We start from the raw sequence: 9830 nt of genomic DNA on the forward strand, positions 1-9830 counted from the left end.
GCATGTCAATATTCAGTGTGTGTTACTGAACACAAACTAGGCACCTGATCCACCAAGAGCACTGAGGACAGAGCAGTAAGCAGCGCACACAAGGGGATCATGTGCAACTAATTCGCATCTGATGGCTTGATTTTTTTAAATCTCTTAATATGTTTATTTTAAATTTTGGGGCTTCAGAGTTGTGGTTCTGAAAACAAAAATCACTAGGTGTCCTGCCCCACCTCCCCACCCACTGGCCCAAAAGTCGCTGCAGAGAGGGCATTTATGCTGCTCTGAAACACAAAATACATAGAAACAGCATCAAGTGTGAATGGCACAATGGCATGGAACAGGCCCGAAGACCCATCAGACAGAGGTCACTGTGTGGGGATAGTCTCAAGGTGTCATTTGAGTGAGGATATGCTGCTGCGGTGGAGCTGAAGTAGTGCTGCCTGCCTACAACTTGTCCAGGAAGTTGTACAATGCTGGGATGCCCTCCTTCAGGCCCTTGTGCTTGCAGGTCTCCACAACCACCTGCTCGGGTGGTTTCTGTTGTCAAAGGGATCACCAGGCAGGATCTGCCAGTGGTCAAACACACACTGGATGAAGGCCTGGCCACCCATGTTGAACCACAGGTCAGAAGTGAAGCCGAAGAACTCACTGAAGGGCAGGTAGGCCTTAACCACAAACATGCCAGCTACCTGGGACTCCTGGAAGACATGGCCTTGCTTCCTGTTCAGAACACCATAGATCCCCCCCAAGCGCTTGGTCTGGGCACTGAATCTCCACAAGGTAGATGGGCTCCATGAGGTGTGGCTGTGCTGCCAGCATATTAGCATATAGGCAGCGCTGCATCATGGGGATGATCTGACCACCCCCACGGTGGATGGCGTTAGAGTGGATGGCACTGGCATGCAGGGTCACATCATGGACATCAAAGTGCACTCCACACATATTTTCCTCACATAGTACCCCCTCCTTGTTGGCCCACTGGAAGCTGGCCACCACACTATCCTTGATCTCATTGAGGTGCTGCATCCCCCTTGGTGATGTCAATGAAAATGTTGGGGCCAGTGCCATCGAGGCCAAAGCACCAGATCTTGCAGGCCTCTGCCACATCCCACTCATACTTCTCAGTCAGGTAGCAGGCACATTGCTTTAGCTCCTGGCAGGTAGACACCTCACCCTTGTCAATGTCCTCAGCCAGGTTGTCCAGGAAGGGCCGTGCCTTCATGTTCAGGTGGTTGTGCTTTTTAGGGGGCTTGGAGAGGCACATCACATTCAACTTCTCACTCACTGTCTTCTGGTATGAGACCACAGGGTCCGATTTCTTGATGGTGATGCAGGTGTGGTCCCCCTCCAGGTCCTTGAGGCAGATCTCCAGGTACAGCTCGCCAGTGCCCGCGATATTGTGCTCTCTTGACTACTCACTGATGTACTGCACTGAGTATGGGATGGGACTTGGCCAGCCGCTTTATCCCCTCCACTAGTTTGGGAAGGTCAGCCAGGTTCTTGGCCTCCACAGTCACTCAGACTACAGGGCTGACACTGAACTTCTTCACATGCATGCTGTAGGCATGTTCAAAGGTGGTGATGGTGCCAGTCTTCACTAGGAACTGGTCCACATCCACCAGTCCCATGATGTTCCCACAAGGCACGTTCTCAATGGGCTCCACATAGCGGCCCATCATCAGAGTAGTCCTCTGGATGGGCTTCAGGCAGAGGTCCTCCTTCTTCCCAGGGATATAGTTAGGGCCCATAATCCGGACCTTCAGGCTAGTGGACACCAGCCCCAAGAAGAGGCATCTAAAGGCATAAAACCAATCTTAATTGGAGGATGACACCATTTTAGAAGTGTGCATCTTTAAGGGGCCTTTGGGATGACAGCTTTTAATGGTATTTAATACCACAGTACTTCTGTGCTGTGACAGGTGACGGCAAGTGGATCATGATCATCTGCAGCAGCACATCCCCAGCTGGCAGCCAGCGGCGCATCACAGCCTTGAGCAGGGGCTTGCCCTCTTTGTCTTTGTCCTCGCTGTCCAGCTTAACGTGCAGTTTCTCAATCAGCTTTGCCATCTCCTCTTTCTTGAAGTTGATGATTGCGTCAAACAACTTGAAGATGAGGTCCAGGATGAGCTGGCAGAAAGTATGGGGCAGCTTCCTTCTGTCAGGGCTGGGGGCTGACTTGCTAAACTTGCCACTGGCTGGGTCAAAGTACCAGTCCCCCCACAGCTTCTTCATCATGTCTTCTACCTTCTTGGCCTTCTCAGCAGGCCCCAGCTGGCCCTCCCCCTTGGCAGAAAACTTGGCCACATACATCTCTGCAAACTGCTTCAGGGTGAAAGCCCAGCCATGCAGGCCAGAACCAAGGCCCACAGTACCAAGGACAGAGTCAATCATGGTGTTGCCTATGGGGCCACTCTTGCCCTTACCATAGGTGGAGATGATGATGTTGACATTCTCCACAGTGTGCTGGAAGGTCTGGTACAGCTCCTCAGGCTCCAGCTGCAGCTTGAGCAGGGCACAGTCCATCTTGTTCATCATGAGTACAGGCTTGATGCACTCGGTGATGGCCTGTCACAGAACTGTCTCTGTCAGCATGCATGTGGCTGACATACAATCCACCACCACCAAGGTGCTATCAGTGACACGTAAAGCAGCTGTCACCTCTGAGGAGAAGTCCATGTGCCCAGGGGAGTCGATGAGGTTGATGAGGAAGCCAGAGCCATCCTTGCTCTGCTTGATAAAGTTCAAGTTATTCTCAGAAAGCTCATAGAAGAGGGAGACAGCGGTTGACTTGGTGGTGATACAGCGCTTCTGCTCATCCTTCTGGGTGTCAGTGAAGTGGGTCTCACCAGCACAAGCAGACACGATGATGCTAACTTTGCATACCAGGGAGTGCCTCAGAGTGGACTTGCCATGGTCCACATGGACGATGACAGACACATTGCGGATGTTGGCCTTCTTGTCCGTGATGGCCCGGATCTGGTCTACAGTGAAGTTCACCACAGTGGCAGATGTTGCCAGATTCTCCCAAACAGACCCGACTGAATTGAGCCACACCAGGGATCACAGCAATAATGACAGAAGAGGACATCTGATGGTTTATCATGGCAAATACTATACAGGACAAGTGCTAAGGTCTATCCAGAGAGAAGGAGCTGCCTATGCATTGATCTCTGTAAGAGACTGAAAAACTAGGGTGGGAGTGTCTAAATGGGTACTTGAGATGATCTTAGGCATCAGATCAGTATCTTTTATTTTTAATAGGTGCATTATCACTTTATGTTTAGAAATGTCTATCTGTATGTTAAACTGTATTTCTTAAGTGTCTTTTGGGTGGAGCTCATTTGAAAGAAGGACGTTACATGAATATAAATAAATATAAACCAAACATAAAGGGAATGTTAAAAATATAAATTCAACAGAAACTATACTTGACAGTACAATTCAAATAACTGCATTTTCAGAAATTACTGTGGATTTTACAAATATGAATTTTAGTATAGGTACTTTAAAACTTAAGAGAATGAGGACTAAGATACATCTCAAACCATAGGGCAGAAGAAACGTCCACATAGGGAGGGCCTTCAACTCACTCCAGGGCGTTCAGGAAAGGCTTCCTGAGATTGTTCATGGAATGGATTGTATTCTTTTAATTACTCATCCTGGGTGGATTTGTTCGAACTCCTCCTCTGCCAGCGGTGGCACCTGCTAGTTTTGGGCTTAAACAAGAAGGTTAATTTCCAGATAAAGATGTTCAGTTGCCTCGTGGTGGCCTTGAGCCCCATAGTGACAGTTCTCCTTCAGTCTGTGTGCTTTGTTCCCACTTTTATCTCAGCACCTGTTTTACCACACCTCTCACTGCACACTTCCTTTCTCAATATATTTCCAAATGACAAGGTGGAAAGTGGCTGTCCACACTCTTCTGTCGGTATCTCTCCTAGTCAAAGGATCAGACCTGCTGATATTAACATTTCTCACTTCTAAGTTCTGATTGCCAGGGAAGTGATTCTGCTTGATTAATCACAGGTGACTCAGAAGCAGGGCCTACTCATATGAAGACGCTTGTGGTTGCCATGTGGATCAGGGAGGTGGCACTTCCCAGAATCTGGTGAGGACTTGACAAATCCTTATTCCTGCAGCTATCCATCTCTTTTGTGTCCAGCACAATGTACAAACTGCAAAATGAGAGTTTCCTCTTATGTCACCCTGAGGATAATAGTTGCATGGTCAGAGACCTAAAGTGAAAGGAGACCTTGACTCAACTTGGGCTGGGACACAGGAGTTCTTTCACATAAAGGGAAGCAGAACCATGTGCCCACCAGATGCTTAGGACTGCTGCTATTTTACCCTATAGGAAGGAAGTGAGCATAATTTGGCTAGCTCTAACATTTTTATACAATCCAATCACCTCTCAGGAGTCTTTTAATGCAGTCAAGTTGACAACCAAGATTAACCAGCACAATTCTGGAACTTACATTCTGTCATTCCACTAATGTCTGGATGAATGGCAGTGGATATCCTGAAAAGGAGTTGTTAGGCTTTCACAGAGGTGGGCTACTGGTTCTGCCTGCCCTGCTGGCTAATGGAATGAAAGGGCTTCCCTCTAATGGTCAAACAAGAAAAGAGCAGGGAGGGATAACAATTTCTACCTTGCTCGTTTGTTAAACACTAAGTAATAATATGTATTAAGTGCTTGTCTCACCAGCAGCACTCAGCAAAAGAGGCTGTTCGATCAGTAGTCAGGTGTTCAGTGGAGGTGAATGACAGCAGTGATGACAAGGGCCACAGCTTCCCCTGCCCAGCGGGAGCAGCAGCACTGTCCATGGTATGCCTGCCTCTCATCAGCTTTCACTCTGTGAGCCTTCCAACAGGATCTGTCTCTCTTTGGCCTGAAACCCCACACCTTACTCCCCTGACATGGCAGCAACTAACACTGAAGTCAATGGATAGATCTGAGTGACTTACACTAACCCATCAATTCAGTGAAGCAACTACTATTGATTTCTGGGGCTTTTCCTCCCTGGTGGTTATTTAACTGAATTGATAGTAGCTCTGTGGAATTGATTACACCAGCCAATTCTTCTAGTGTGATAGAGACAAAATGATAGTGTGCTCCCCAGAAAACGAATGAATCTGCTCATTTAAAGAATGTTCAGGCAAATAATTTTTTCCAATGGAAGTGGTTTTTCTTCTTCACTTCTGCAAAGGGAATCAGAAAACATTTAAGAAGACTCTCATTGCATATCAATATGATGATAAGCTGGCTCCCTTTCAAGTTGTTGTTGTTGTTGTTGTTTTACCATTCTCAAGAACTGATTCAATGTGAAATGAATCATGGAGCAACAGAGAGACAGACAGACAGACAGACAGACAGACAGACAGACAGACACAGACACAGACACAGACACAGACACAGACACAGACAGAGTTTAGCCAGCTCTAAGTCACTGAAACCATTGTGTTTTGCATGTTCCACTGCCACAACTACAAGTCAACCTCATCAAAGATGATTTTCAACATTAAATGAAAGTGTAGACTCTTAAGAAAGTCAACCATATACCAACTCTCAGGGGTGACGATCTAAACACCTAGGGTTTATATTTTCTTCTCCCAAGGTTGCTATCAGTAGTTTTCAGACAGCACCACACTTGTTTTCACTGACAGTGGTTAGAAAAACAGATGCTAGGACAGGACTGAGGGTGCAAAGTAGAAGACAAGTAGGGCAAGAGCTGGCATGAGTGCATTCTGAAACCCTTCTTTGAGTCACTAAGCCCTATCTTCCCTCATCCTGGAGGAGAGATAGGCTTCCAGACTCCCTTTTAGGAAATGGATTATAGTTTAATATTTATTAACTTTTCAGAAAAATTGGTCTCTGTGTGAGTCTTCGCTTTTGTGATTGTTATTCCTACATTGTGCTGAAATTATAGGGTTATTAAAATTAACATGCAACTGAAATGTGCATTGTGAAGACATGAAACTGGCTCACCATACAGAACTATAAATCAGGTGACTTGAAATATGCAGTGTATGTTTCACATTTTTATACAAAATGAAGTATATCATTCTTACTAACTCATAATACAGGGTGACGTTATTAAGGTTACGTTGACATAATGCTGATTTTTAAAAAGTTGATTTGCTTTTCTATATTGATAAATTTATGATGTACAAAAGATAAGTCAAGGAACAAGTCTCTGAGCTAGGGAGAGAGCTCAGTGGCCTAAGCACCTGCCAGGCAAGTGTGAGGACCCAGATTCCATCCCCAGTACTCCATGCTGTGCTGGCTTCATGCTGTACTGGTCGCCAAATCTGAGCATGGTGGTGCATGCATGAAATCCCAGCACTGGAGAGGCTGAGACAGGAGGATCACTATGAGTCCAAGCTGTGTAGAAAAACCTGTGGCAAATGAATAAATAAGTATTTTTTTAAAAGAAAAAGAAACAAGTCTCCCTCCTTGAAAACTAATGAAGAATTGTGAGTTTGACTGTAATGCACTCAAAAGAGGGTAAAAAATTTCTCAATGGTATTAGAAGACCATCCACAAAGTGGCAGATTATATATGAGTAGAGACAGTCATTAATGAATAAAATCTCTTAGTGAACTAGAAGTCAAAAGGAAATCTCTTAACCTGACTTTTTAAAAGTATCTGCTAAAATCTCACAGCAAGTGCTAGTCCTGATGTCAGTCATTGAAACTATTTTTTTCTAAAATGAAAAACAAGGCAAACAAGACTTTGTAGTGGTTTGTTAACTGGTGGTCAACTTGCTACATCCAGCTGAATTGAACTAGGGTGGTGCTGGGTGTGGGAGAACCAGCTGAGGATGGTTGCCAGAAGCATAAAGACAGGACAAGAGAAGCAGTAGAGAGGCTCTTATAGAAACTATTTGGAGAAGCTTTGGAGTTATTAGAAGCTGTGAGTTCTCTTGCATTATTCTGCTGGGTACCTTGTCATTCTGGCTTTCCTGATGGACATGACTGGTCTTGTTGGAGGAAGAGCTTAGGACCTCGTTGTTGCTAAGAATGGCTACAGTTATTTTGGGGAGGCTCTGGTCCTCGTCATGGGCATCACTTCCTGATTCCACAGGGGAAGATGGTGCACTGCTCAGCCTTGTGGAGGAGCTTGTCACATTGACTTTCCTGATGGGAACTCAGCTTTCCTCCTCAGGGGAGGAGGGTGGGACCTCATTGCTGCTGAGGATGGTTGTGGTATGTTTGCAGGGAACTGTTTTTTACTTTGAGAGTTGTTTCCTGGCCCCAGTTCAGATCTCTCAGTCTGTTAACACAGATCCTTCATCCCACTGACATAGACTTTCTAACTTCCAATACTGACCTTTAGGCCTTCCCAGCACAGATCTGTGAAGCAGGCCTTCACAAGACATTGTCATGGGCTCTAGGCCTCCAGTTGGACTTGTGGGAGGTATTGTTATGGGCTGTAGGTTTTCACCTGGACTCATGCAAGATGTTGGGATCCAGGCCTTCAGCTGGATTCTTTGGTACTTAGTGTGTGGACAGATTTCCTACACTCTTTGTAAATGATTCTTTGGGTGATTATAAAACAATCTTATAAAAATGTGTCCTGTAATGTATTATTCCTCTTACAAAAAAAAACTCAAGCCATGACAGCCTGTAACCAGAACTCCTGGTCAATATTACAGTATTAGAGATTCTGCCAGAAAAGTAAAAAAAAAATAAATCCTACAAGGGTTGAAAATAAAAAAGCAGACCATCTTTCCAAAGTTGATATGATTGTGCATAAAGAAAATCAAGAGCCATTCATAAATATGTAGGATTAAAAAGAGAGTTCTACACTGCTATTTCATACAAAAATCTATGTGCAGTAAGTTTCCAACTTATGAATGAGTTCCATTCTAGGAAAACATTTATGAATCAGAATCATTTGTAAGCCTGACAAAGTGCGTCTTGCATACCTTTGACATAAGTATACAATGAGTATTGCCTTACACTTCCTAACAGTTCCCTCCATATCACCACTGCTTTTCCTCTTGTTCTCAGACAGCTTGCACTCTGATTGAGCACCGTACTCCTGTACACTATTGCTATGCACAGTAGGCATTGAGCAGCACAACTGTGACCATATCTAACAGACAGGTGAGCTACTTCCACAATTTGTTCAAACCTATGAATGCTCCTAATGTGAGGTTCACTCATATCTGTGAAACTTTGCCACTTAATTGTTTTTAAATTGGGAACTCACTGTACTGAGATCAATTGACTTCAGATAGTTGATTCACTGAGACAATAGATATTTATGTAGCACTTAGTATGTACCACTATTCTCGTTGTATACTTGGCAAAAAAAAAAAAATCCTCCTTTCTTGATCTTAAAAGTCAGAATAATTTTTTTTAAATATCATTGCAATGATTAGGACCAGAAAGACTAGGTGATCAACAAGAGGAAAGAGTTTTGTGAATATTAGGGTCTGATCTGAGGTAGATTGTTGTTTGATGGTACTTCTCGAAATACAGCTTTGCTCTCAGATCTTCAAAGTCTAAATAGGGTCAAAAGCCAAAACTTCGAGACCCAGTCCTAGCCCAGGCCCAGTGAGTGTGTGGGAGAACTTCCCGCTACCCTGAGCCAGCAGGACCTACTACTGGTCCCAGCACAGGCGCAGTGTGGGTGAGACCCTCTTCCACCCGCTTGGAACACCCACCAACACTCCACAGGACCTCCCCAACCCCACCCAGAGTAGGAATTTCTGCCACGTTCCAGGAACACCCAGACCCAGTCCTAGCCCAGACCCAGTGAGTGAGTAGGAGAACTACCTCTCCAACCTACTCCACCTTTTCCCCTCCAGGCTCAGCTGAGGCCTGGCATACAGGCCTGGAGTGAAACCCTGCAGCTGCAATTCCGGCAGAGAGTGTAGAGGATGGAACTACCCAGATAGTCCAGGAGCAGAAAATCTTGCCAGAGGGGCACAACAGGTTCATCGCCAAGGGCAGCAGCAGGAAGGAGCTGAGCCAACAGCCAGACCCAAGCCAGGCACAGCTGGACAAATTCTAACTTTGTAGATCTGCACCTGAACTTCAGTATGTGCTAAGGTTATAACTACAACGAAGATCTACAACAAAGGTCAGAAGACAGTGCTATACAAAATGACAAGAAGGAACAAAATGCAACCTCAGAACCCAAACCCACCCATAACAACTGCAGAGGACACTAACAAAGAACAAATTGGGAATGAAACAGCTGAAATCAATGAATCAACGGCTTCTGAAACAAAGAAACACCTGCAGAAAGGCGCAGAGAAAATCAGATTGAAAATAAAAAAAGAAATACCTAAATTAATAGTATCTGCAGTAAAGAATCAAATGCAGAAACATACAGAGGAAACCCAATGCTCACCCAGAACAAGTACAGAGGACACTAGCTCCGCTCAAAGGTATGAAATAATAGCATCAATAGTAAATAAGCAACAGCAGAAAGTTATAGAGGAACTCAGAGCACAATTGTTTTCTGAAATAAAAAAAGAATTCTCAGAACTCATAGCATCTGAAGTAAAGAATCAACTACAGAAACATAGGGAGGAAACCCAATCTGATGAAAACACTGCAGTGAAAGAATTTATAACTGCTTCTAAAGAAGACATTGATAAAAAAAATAGAAGAGATTAGAAAAATGACAGATTCCTTGAATGAGCAATATAGGAAACAAATACATCGCTTGAAGCAGAGTCAAAGAGATATAGAGGAAAAAAAATCTCAATCATAAGCTTGCAAAACTGTTTAAGTGAAAGTGAAGACAGAGTTTCAGATCTTGAAGATGCTGGTGTAGCTAGTGAAAAGGTAAGAAAGGATCTCTTAAAAACAACGAGGATGCAGGA

At 44.6% G+C, this 9830-nt stretch overlaps 1 pseudogene across 1 annotated transcript in view; it reads right to left on the reverse strand.

The window, feature by feature from the left end:
- Positions 1–435: 435 nt before the first annotated feature.
- The window catches only part of LOC101570407, an 89617-nt pseudogene continuing 80222 nt past the window's right edge, over positions 436–9830 (reverse strand). Inside the window, exon 2 of the transcript XR_001117134.1 lies at positions 436–3012. The product of XR_001117134.1 is annotated as an elongation factor 2-like (transcript). The remainder of the gene's footprint in view (positions 3013–9830) is intronic.

Source organism: Octodon degus, unplaced genomic scaffold (genome assembly GCF_000260255.1).
Source record: "Octodon degus isolate 3935 unplaced genomic scaffold, OctDeg1.0 scaffold00051, whole genome shotgun sequence".
NCBI lineage: Eukaryota > Metazoa > Chordata > Mammalia > Rodentia > Octodontidae > Octodon > Octodon degus.